Source organism: Phyllostomus hastatus, unplaced genomic scaffold (genome assembly GCF_019186645.2).
Source record: "Phyllostomus hastatus isolate PE091 unplaced genomic scaffold, TTU_PhHast_1.1 phas_contig_150, whole genome shotgun sequence".
Lineage (NCBI taxonomy): Eukaryota > Metazoa > Chordata > Mammalia > Chiroptera > Phyllostomidae > Phyllostomus > Phyllostomus hastatus.
In genome coordinates, this window is record NW_025333611.1 from 37,467,324 (window position 1) to 37,478,142 (window position 10,819).

Genomic DNA, 10,819 nt, shown 5'->3' on the forward strand with positions numbered 1-10,819 from the left:
GGGGGCATGAGGGAGTACGAGGGGTCAAGGTAGGCTCCAGATTTCCAGCTTAGGTGAGGGGGCCAGAGGGAGGGAGGCTTCAGCGAATGCGATGTGGGGACTGTGGGGTACAGCTGGGGTGGGAGTGGGCGGGGAGTACGTTCACTTCATTTTTTAAGATCTTATCCTGACATTTTAAACATACAGATAAAGAAAAAAGAAAAATGTAACCAATAGCACTGAGATTCAATATATGTTAACATTTTGCCATATTCGTTTAAGAGATTTTTTTTCTGAAGCACTTCAAAGTGAATTAGGGACATTGTGATACTTCTCATCCAAATACTTAGCAAACTTCCCCAAAACATGAGGACAATCTCTTACATAATCACAATACCACCCAGTAACACTACCGCTCTAATGTTTAATGTTCTTTCCATATTCAAATTTCCCCAAAATGTCTTCAGGATTTCTTTCCTCTGAATGATAATCTCATCAAGGATCATACATGACATTGGTCCTTGTAGTTCTTGAGTGTCATTAGAAAGTTCCCACCATGTTTTCCATGGCTTTTGACTTTCAAAGTGACCTAGCCAGGTAGAAGGTCCCATGTTCTGCCATTGGCTGGTGGCTTCCTCGTGGTGACCTGTTCTTCTGCCCCCACCTGCATTTCCTGTAAACTAGACATGAAGTCAGAGTCTTTTGGGTTAACACTTTTGGCAGGAATGCTCTGAAGTAAGGCAAATGCTGGTGTGCTGGCATGTTAGGGTTGGAGAGTCTGAAGGTCATCAGGGCTGACGTCACGTTAGCAGTAGAACTTACGAGTATCTGTGGTTGGAAGACGCGGAGGAAGAATCAGGTGAGAGTGCCTCCAGAGTCACTGCAGAGGAGATGGGCCTCCAGCCAGGAATCTGTGGAGGAGATCCCCCAGGGCATTTCCAGAGGAGTCCCTGATGAGACAGGACCAATAAAATCACCACTCGAGGCCCTGCCATGCACCCCCCCCACCAAAAAAAAATCCTGGGTCTTTGCCCCAGAGTCAGTTGATGTGTCTAGAGTTGAAAATAAGCCCCCTAGAGGGACTTGTAGTGACCATGAATGATAGGGAATCTACCAAATCAAAACTGGAAGTGCAGGGCTAGGATAGCCACCGGGAGGATAGAAGTGATTTCAGAAAGCCTAATGAGTCCTATTAATGAGCCTAAGGCAAAGGATGAGACCAGAAAGGAAAAAGTGGGGGTAGGGTGGAGCTCAAAGAGGTGGCACCTCCAGCTCGGCCCAGGGAGCCCTGGCGCAGTCAGGGGACCTAGGGCTATGTTGGGCCCTGGATCTCCAGGATGGGCAGTGACTGAAGCTAAACCATAGAAGAGAGTGGTCCCTGTTGCCTTCAGCATCCTGAGTCTGTGGCAACGAGGGGTCAGAAACACCCTGAGAACATCCAGTCACATGCTTCCCCTGTGCTGACACCAACTTCTCACTGTGGATTAGGACATATTGCAAGACATGGTCCTGTCTGCAAGTCCAGGCTCATCATCTACCCTGTGCCCCTCCCTCTCCACCCTTCAGCCTCACCAGCCACTTTTGGTTTCTAGATGCAGAAGTACTTGCCCTGTTATTGCTCCCCCTCTTCAGAGCTCTGTGTACCAACTGCCTGTGCTGCTAAGAAGCGGGCACACTGTGAAGCACCTGTGAAGTGATCAGCACAGACTCTCACCAAGACCAAGAGGCCCGGTTTGACCCCCCCGCCCCAGCCCTAATACTGATAGCTGTGTGACCTTAGGCAAGTTACAAAAACTCTCTGTGCTTATATGTCCTCTCTATGGTTGTTCAGAGTTAGTGTTACCAAACTCCAGGGGTTCACTGCTTAGGGTATTCTATTCAAGAATGAGACATGGTTGTTGTTAGGCAGTTTCATTTACTTGCAGAAAGTAAAGGACACAGGATTCACATTCAAAGTTCTATCTCCCAGAAGGGTGGCTTATTCATTGCTTAAATACACTGTTTGGTTAATGACATGTTTATTTCTTCTTTGCAGCTGGCTGCACTTATCAGGTTGGTTCCCTCAAGCTTATCTGGTTACAGCTGTTTCTGCAAAATACATCTTAACATTCAGCAAGGATAGCAGTTAGTAAGAACCACTCAGACCTTGAGGCCCTTGTCCTACCTAACATTAATATGAGCTTCAGCCCTGGCCAGGTGGCTCCATTGGTTGGAGCATCGTCCTGTTATGCCAAGATTGCAGGTTCGATCTCGATCAGGGCACGCATAAGAATCAACCAATCAATGCACAAGTAAGTGGAACAACAAATTGATGTTTCTCTCTCTCGCTCCCTAAAAACAAAACATTAAAAATTATGTATATGAGCATCAAAAAGTGCCTGGCACCTGGTAAGTCCTGTAATCTTTCTGGACACAATCATTGTTCTTGCAAGGCTCCAGGGAGTTCAAGATCTGCCCAAGCTCACAGAGCTTGTACATGACAGCAGTCTTAAGGTGTTTCTCCGGTACGCTCCCTGTGGCAACACACTTGTGGATCATGGCACAGAAACCCACCTAACTGCAGAGGTTTTCTGTGCTGTAAATCCCATGGTTTTTACATACTCTGCCCTAATACTGTTTCTGTAGGTTAAATTGACCCTTAGCAGACCAAGTGAAGCGATTGTGCCATTGGAAGACTAAAAAGGCACACAGGCAGATCCCTGTTACAAGCAGTTTACGATCTAGTAAGAGACTAGAAAGAAAAAGTAGCTTAACACCAGGCCTTGCATGATGATTGTGAGCTCCTAAAGGGTAGGAAATTCAACAACCATAAAAAAATACAACCCATGGGTATTTTTGGGGGGGGGGGGGAGGGGGGATTCAACCATGTACAAAAACACCTGGTAGGTATTTAGCAGTCTCGTTTTACAGAGCAGGAACCTAAGTCTCAACAATGTTAAACACCTGTCGTTGGTCACTTGATGAGTGACTTGAACTTGGTTCTGTCTTCCGCCAAATCACCATTTTGAGCCTGACGTGACAAAAGGGACTGGGATGTACATAACAGGGATGAACTGCATGAACCGGCTGGAGAGAAGAGGGAGACTTGGCAAAAGGATACAGGGTCCGGGCCAGTCGGGTCTGCGGACTCAGGCAGGTTCGCAGGACAGGAGCCCAGTTGTCCGCACGTGGCCCCGGAGCCGGCCCACCGCAGCTCTAGCTTCCGCTCACACAGCGCTTAAAGCATTTCTGGGAGAGCGCCTCTGATTGGCCAGCTCGGTCAGGTGGCCCCTGCAGGCCAATCAGCGGCGGTCAGTCCTGGGGCCTCGCGCGCTGCGCTGCGGACTTGGGGGCGGCGGGGGGTGGGGAGGTGATGTGTGTGTGCTGAGCCCAGCGGTGGAAAGGCCGCCAATGCCTAGTAATGTCCGGCGAGCCCCAGTCCAGCTAGCGACCCCACTGACCCTTAAGGCCTATTTATCTGATTTGGCCTCCAGCCCTGCCCCACGGCTCAGACAGGAAAGAGGGAAAAGGCCTGGGCTGGCCCCCCCATGTGGGCTTTGGGTCCCGCCCTAATGTGGCCTCGCCTTTTGTGCATCTTTTTCCCCTCGCCCTGCTGGAGCTCCAACCCTTCTGTCTTCTTGCTCCAGGCCAGCAGTCCACAAAGGATGTGGTCTCTTTTTCCTTTTAAGAGAAAACTCTCAGGCCGGACCAGTGTGGCCCAGTTGGTTGGGCGTCGCCTTCTGGTAGGGGCACAGGCCTGGGTTTCTGTGTTGTGTCCCCGGTGGGGCCTGGTGGAGAAACCCATGGATGTTTCTCTCCCTTTCTTCCTCCTTTCCCTAAAAGTAAATAAATAACATTTAGAAAAAGAAAAGAGAGGAAATTTACTTGAAAAAGAGAAATCTCAATGCCCCTCCAGCCAGGTTCTGCCCTCTCTCCCGTTTACTTCCCTTAGGCTTCCTTCCTCACCCCACCCCTTTGGCTTCACTCACAATGCAAAAGCTGCACAAGTGAGCTAAACTTAAGAGGGGAAGCCAAAGTGAAAGTCTTCCTTGTCCTGTCTAATATTCCACACCCAGGGCAGACTAATTCCCAGCTCGGCAAAGGCAGTACTGCCGACTGCTGGAGGCAGGAGAGAGAACCATGAACTGCAGTCCTAGGGCAGGCAGCCAGACTGGGAGATAGCAGAAATCAAAGTTCGAGTCTTGGTTGGATGATCTTCAGGGCAGTATTGGACTTCTCTGAGTCTTCATTCCCACCTGGAAGTTGGAAATATAAACAGACTCCGTCTCACGGAGTTGATGCAAGGATTCTCCCTACGGTTCTTGGAGGCACTGATTGGTACTTGACTGTTTTAGCCGAAAGACTTGGAGGAGAAAGAGGACTTTTGTGGTATACTATCGCCACCGTGTGACTAGCTGGGGAGTTACACAGGGAAGGTTCACGGGCCTTGGGAGGGCTATCTGGACTGGCATTCTCTGAAGACTGAGATTGTGTTGCCCGTGCCTACTTCGCTTCCGCTCTCCAGGCCCACTCGGGTGCTGCAGGCCAGTGCTGGCACCTGTGGAGGAGAAAGTATCCCACCCCTGGGCTTAGGGCAGTTGTTGTGCTTTCTCTAACTCCATAAGTTTTGTTTTGGTGGCTCTTCGGTGTCACATTCAAGACCCTTCAGGACCGGAACTCTGGGTGACTTAGCTCTGACCTGCCCCAAGAAGCAGTTTCCACCTTCTTCTCCCTTCCCAGCCCTCCTGGATCTCCCTTTGTCCTCCCCTGACTCAGGAGCCTGAAGCACATATCCCCACTGAACATGTAAAGTTCCTGGGGCAGTTTTCCCATGAAGGGCAACCATTAACTGAGCGCCTGCTGTGTGCCTGGTACTGCACTGGACTCCTTGTGGGCATTTATTCTGTCACTCTGCGCAAACCCCAGAGAGCATATGATCACTCCCATTTTGTGGAAGAGGATGCTGAGGCAGCGAAAGGTAATGTGACTCATCCGAAGTCCCATAGCCATCAAGTGACAGAACTCTTCCTGAAACTGCAAGGCCACCTAGTATGGTGGATGAGGCAGACAGACTAAGATTCACCTCCCATCTCTGCCACTCACTACTGACTTCAAAGTTTTGAACCCAATCGTTCTGTCCTCTCTGAAATGAAGTGGCAGCTCCCACTGGCCTGAGTGCTGTCTGCAAGGGGGAGGCAACGTTTGGGGACTAACATCCAGGGACGGAGAAGCGGAAAGGGTGTTGCAGCCAGCAGCCAGAGCTGGCATGGAGCGTGCTGGAGGAAACTGGGGTCCCCTCAGGGAGGCTAGAGTGTAGCTCAGGACCCAGCCAGCAAGAGTAGGTAGGGCTCAGGGGTCCAAGCCCCCATCACCCATCACCTTTGTAACCCTTGCCTGTCCTTCTGAAGCCCACCTGGGCCTCTTCGGCACCTTTGTCACTCGGCAACCTCAGAGGGGCCTTTCCTAACACACATCTAACCATGTCCTTTGCTGCAGGAAACCTTGTCGCTTGCTGGGGACTCTCTACCCTCCTGAGAGCCCTGTGGGTCTGTCACTGCAGCCCTGACAGTTCCATCAACCTCTCTGGTCTCTGGTCCCCTCCCATCTCCTTGGAGGCCTTTGCTCATGTTGTTCACGTGGCCTGAAACTCTCTTCTCTCCCTTCTTCGCCTAGTTAATGCTGAGGTGTTGGCAGGTTTCCTCATGGGGGGATGGGCAGCTTGAGACCCGACAGAGGAGTAGGAATTCTGGAAACCGGTAGGAAGTGGAAGTGGAAGGGAGTGGAAGACTGTTCCAGGAAGACAAAAAGACCAGTGCAGAGGGCTGGGAGTGCCCGAGTCGGAGGGAGGGGGGTGAAGGGAGGAACTGAAGCTAATGAGAATGAGGCGTGTCTAAGGCTAAGGCCAATCCTTGTGAGCTGGGAGGGTTTTGAGCAGGGGTCATTACAGTAGTTTTGCCCATCATCTATTTGGCTGGGTAGGGTGGAGGAGGCCTTATCAGCATCACTGAACAGCCTGCTGGGACTGGTTCCATCACCACCAGCAGCGGAAGTCATCTCTTCACAGGATGCCCACCTAAAACCTCTACGGTGCCTCCAAGGTCCCCCAGCCCCACCTCACACAGGGCTGAAGTGGGATGCTCCACTCCTTGTGGCTGCCACGAGGTGGCACCATCACCCCAGTGTGTCCTCTTTGCTCCGCTCCCTGTGCTGGAGACCCTGTCCAGGGAAGAGACTGGAGAGGAAAGAAGAGATGGGTGTCCCATGAAGAGGAGAAGGCCACGGGTCAGGGCTAGGGGTGGTTTGGGTGCCAGATACAAGGATGGGGGGTTAGGGTGGTGCTGGCTCCTTGTGTTTTTTTTTTTTATTTTTATTTTACTTTTCTGCAAGAAAGCTTTGTAGTTTCTGTTTGCTGCAATGCATGGGAGAGGGGTCCAGGTGGTTAAAGGGATGCTTAATGCCTTTAAGCATTAAGGGCTTCAGGGAGAGGCTCAGGCAAAAGCCAGGTACTAGGGAAACGCAGAGGGGCCCCTCAAAGGTCTTTGGGCTCCAAAGGCTCCTGGTCGTGCTTGAGAGCGAGCCTTTTGAAGAGACACTTGCCCAGCACAGCATGGGGGCTGCCAGCCTGCCGGTGTTAGTCAGGTGGTCTCCCATCTTCTTGATGAGTTCCACTCGCTCATCAAGGGCTCATCAAGGACGTGGTTCTCTGGGAAGTCACAGAGGAGGGACTGTGCGGATAGAACCCAGGGCACCCAGATCCAAGAGGGCCCGGTGCGGTTTCTTCTCCAAGGCCAGGGCGGCTTCCATGGAGTCCTGAGTTTTACCCCACTCATCTTGGGAAGGCTTCAGTGCAGCCTGGAAGAGGGTGTGGCCACCGTGCTGGTTTTGCAGCTTTAAGAGACCTTTGGTGCCCTCTCACTTCTTCCAGGCCTACTGTCAGAAGAGGTGGCCCACACTCTGCAGAGCCATATCGTCACAGTCGAGTTAGAAGACTGGAGAGAGAGGTCAGTGTAGGAGGCCCACAGATGCAGGGTGGTCAGGTGGTGGATGAGGCCTCCACCTCATGGGAGTGCACGAGTTCAGCAATGAGGAGCTAAGGTAAAAAATTGATGCTGGCTGCTCTCGGAGGCTGGGGGCGGCTGAGGAGGTTCTGGAGGTAATGACTGGAGGAGAGGTTGGAGGAGGGTCAGAGGCTGGAAGAAGGGACACTTCTAGATCTGTTCCATCCAAACACTGTTGAAGCAAGGGGCAGACCCCAGGACCACCAAGGGTACTCTGGGTTGTGTTTTTTCAGGGTCAAGCAGAGCACATCTGTCTGACTTAAATTTTTGCCATTACCTGCCCTGCCTACCTCCATGCATCACCCCTCTGGTCCCTGAAAAGCTCCTGTGGACTCCCCTGGTCACCCAAGTCTTGGCTCTTTCTCACTTGCAAGCTTTTGACTACCTTCTCCTCCGTCCCACCACCATTACTGCGAGTGCCGCCACAGACCACAGCTCTGTGTCTGACTCAACGCTGCAGCAGTGCGCGGAAATGCAGAGGGGCCCTCAAAGGTCTTTGGGCTCCAAAGGCTCCTTTGGAGCCCAAAGGCTGCCAGTCTCCCCACATCTGTACCAGCAGCCTCTGTTCTCTGTTCTCCCCTCTCCCCTGGAGATGAAATTCTACAGCCTGCGAGGCTTGCTGCCCTGTGGCCTCATCTGGTGCCCCACGGTCTTTCTTATGCTATGTGTCCATGAAGCCAGGTGGGAGTCCCCAGATTCTCTTCACTCCTGTGTGCTTCCAGACATTTGCACAGTCTGTTCCCTCTGCCTGGAATGCTTTTCCAGGACCTCCCACTCATCACAAGGCCAAGTGCTTCCTCCTTCGACTCATGTATCACTGCCTCATTAGAAGCTTCCCTGAGCCAGAGCAGGTTCATTCCTACTGCAGGCACTCACGGCTACAGCCATGTGGCCTTCAGGGCCTATGTTTGAGGCTAGTCAGCACTTCCCTGGGCATTTGATGTCTCTCTCTCCCTTCGAGGTTTTAGACTCCTTAGGGCAGGCCTGTCTCCGTCACAGGGTATGTCAGTGACTAGATGGCACTGGCCTGCAGCAGGTGCTCCATGAACGTCTGCTGACTTGCTGTGCTCTGGCCCCCAGCACTCACACATGCGCACAACTGATTCTCTATGCTTAGCTCTCCGTTCTTCCTCAGCATGGGCACCCCAGGCACCCCGGGCACCCTTCAGGGAGGCACCTCAGGCCCCTCCCCTGGGCCCCTGCTACTCCTGGCCCTCCCTCCTGTGTTCGCTTTTCATTTCCCTTTGGTCCTTGCTGCCCACTCCTGCCACCCTGGCCCCCACGCAGTCTCGCTGATGGTCTCCCGCCCGTCCTATGAGCTACGTTTTCTGTCATCTTTCCTTTCGTGCAGATGGCTTTCTGCTTTAGAGCTCATTCCATTTCTTACCTTCCCACTCAGGGCTTGCACCCTGAGGTCCCTCATGTAGCCATGCTGTGGGTCCATCGGGCCCGCACTCGTAACCCCTCCGCCTCCCAGTAGACTCCTCATTGCTCCCAACTCCTCTCCCAGCTTTCCTTGGGAGGGTATGAGGGTGGGCTCTTTTTTCAATGAGCTGAAAGCTCCCAGCCGGCCCTGAGGGGCTGGCTGTCGGTCTAGACAGGCCTCCTGTGGCCCAGTGAGTCCTGGTGTTTGTCCTCCAGCTTTCTAACCTTTGCCAGGCTGATTAAGTACGAAGTGAGAGCATCTCTTGTACTATTTTTGCGTTACAGGATCTCCTCACATGCTTGGTAACCTCTAGGTTTCCTCAGCAGTCAGTCGCTTATCATGCTCTCTCTGTATGGTCTGTAGGTGTCTGTCTTTTTCTTGTGGGTTCGCTGGCTTGCTGTAGATATCGGTCCCTCATGCCCTGTGCTGTCCTTGACACAGTGTGAGGAGTGCTGTTTACAAGCAGACCCCCGAGGCTAGAGGCACTTAGGGCGGTGTCAGTCCTGAGCCCCCTCTGGGGTCCCAGTGCCACACCCAAGCTGGGCCTGGCTCAGCGGAGGTGAGGGGATGACCATCTCTCTGTGGGTACTGTGGGGTTCACTACATGCATGGGAGTGTGTTTGGGTGCTGTGCCATCTCCTAGAGGGCTTGGGGGGGCCTCTTTGAGATCAGCTCACCGGCCTGGAATTTGAATTTTCAATTTGGGAAATTCATTCCATAAGTTCCATCAGCATTCACTCCTTGAACACCGGGGAGTGCTTTCAGTGTGCATTTGTGGACGGGACAAGCCCTCGACCTCTCAGAGTTCCCCTTCCAGGGAGGTGGCAGCCAGTAAATGGTGAACAAATAAGGTAATGACAGGATAAAACAAACAAGGGACTGAAATATGGAATAGCAGAGGGAGGACTTTACCCGGGGTGGTCAGGAGAGGCCACTCTGAGGAGGTGACCTTTGTTCTGACAGGTTCTAGGCATTTTTGCCATAAGCACCTTTGCTGTAAACATCTTTGCCACACACATTTTTGCAGCACAACTAATAAACCATAAGGCAATCCTGCTGTAAAAGACAAAATAATGAAAAAAAGAGACATTAAAAAGGACGTAATGAAATATGAAAAATTCATCACAAAATTGAGAAGACTTTATTGCAAAAAAATGAAAATACACTGTCTTTGAAGTTGTTCATTAATGGCATTATATTTATTTTTATTTATTTATTTTTTGCTTGTTGATTCGTCTCCTGGTTCAGAATGGCACTTTTTCTTTTTTGCTACAATTCCATCCTTCATTAAGTGAGGTGTCAGCTTCCAACTAAAGAATCGATCGTTAGCACTCTCTGAAGGCCAGTGTGCATCAGTAGCCACCCTTCTGTTTGCCATGGGGGTTGTGTGTTTAGGGCGGGAGGGATGACCTGCTTACTTAAGGATTTGTGAACTGATACAGTATCTTTTGCCAGCAGAGTGTGCACTGTGGCTTGCCCTGAGCTTGCGGCCGGGCTTCGTTCTCAGTCCCTGTTGTTCACTGTTTAAGACCTCCAAGCCTGCTCCTCCCTGTATAGACATCATGAGGGCTAAAATCTATGTAGTATAAAAGTAGGAGTGATGGCGAGAACTTCGTGCAGGGAGAATGAAACTGAACTGACAACCAGATTCAACCCATCATCTGCTGAACGTAAACCAAACTGTCACCAGTCCTTAAGGCCGATTAGCTGCGGGCTGCAAATGCTTGTGGCGAAGTGCCTGCTGCCAAGACGTTCACAGCGACTCACAGCAAGAGCACCAGACTCGGGTCTGTCCCCAGGCAGAAGAACCAGGGGACTAGCATTCTGGGCAGGCAGGGGACTGCACCTGCTAAGGCCCTGAGGTCTGCCTGAGCTTGGGGTGGTGGAAAAACAGCAAGGTCCCTGGGCTGGAGACTCAGTGGGGGAGGGGTGTGCGGGAAGTTTTGGGAGTGGGCAGAGGACAGCTCAGGCTGTGACCCGTGGCCTGGCTTCCGGTCTGGGTCAGTGTGTGCAGCAGGCAGAAGGATAGTGTGGCTGTGGCTGCGGGCGGGGGGGGGGGGGGGTCGGCCTTAGTGGCTCCAAAGATGGTTCTGGCCTGTGGTTTCAGGGCCAGGAAGCTTTGGAAGCTGGTGTGTACTGAGAGGGAATAGTTTTCTTTTTTTTTTAGATAAATTTTTTACAGTTTTCTTTTTTAAATTTAATATTTATTTATTTATTTTCCATTACCATTTAGTCCCCTCCACCTCCACCCCCAGAATATTTTCTTCTCTGGTATTTTTTCTGGAAAAGAAATTCAATATTTTGTAAATAAGTAAGGCATGTACCAGGCACAAAAATCAGAAGAAACAAAAGTCCCCTCCCTTTCTAACCGCAGCCA

The 10,819-nt window shown here is 51.5% G+C and overlaps 1 long non-coding RNA gene across 2 annotated transcripts; it reads right to left on the bottom strand.

Annotated features, from left to right (window-relative positions):
• Window positions 1-224: 224 nt before the first annotated feature.
• LOC123810166 lies at window positions 225-3,179 on the bottom strand. 2 transcript variants are annotated; one of them, XR_006784193.1, is made up of 3 exons: window positions 2,923-3,179; window positions 2,144-2,310; window positions 225-929 (listed from the first exon to the last, which is right to left on the bottom strand). It is a non-coding gene; the product is annotated as an uncharacterized LOC123810166 (long non-coding RNA). The 2 variants fall into 2 exon arrangements; XR_006784192.1 differs by having other exon boundaries at window positions 2,144-3,179.
• Window positions 3,180-10,819: the final 7,640 nt, after the last annotated feature.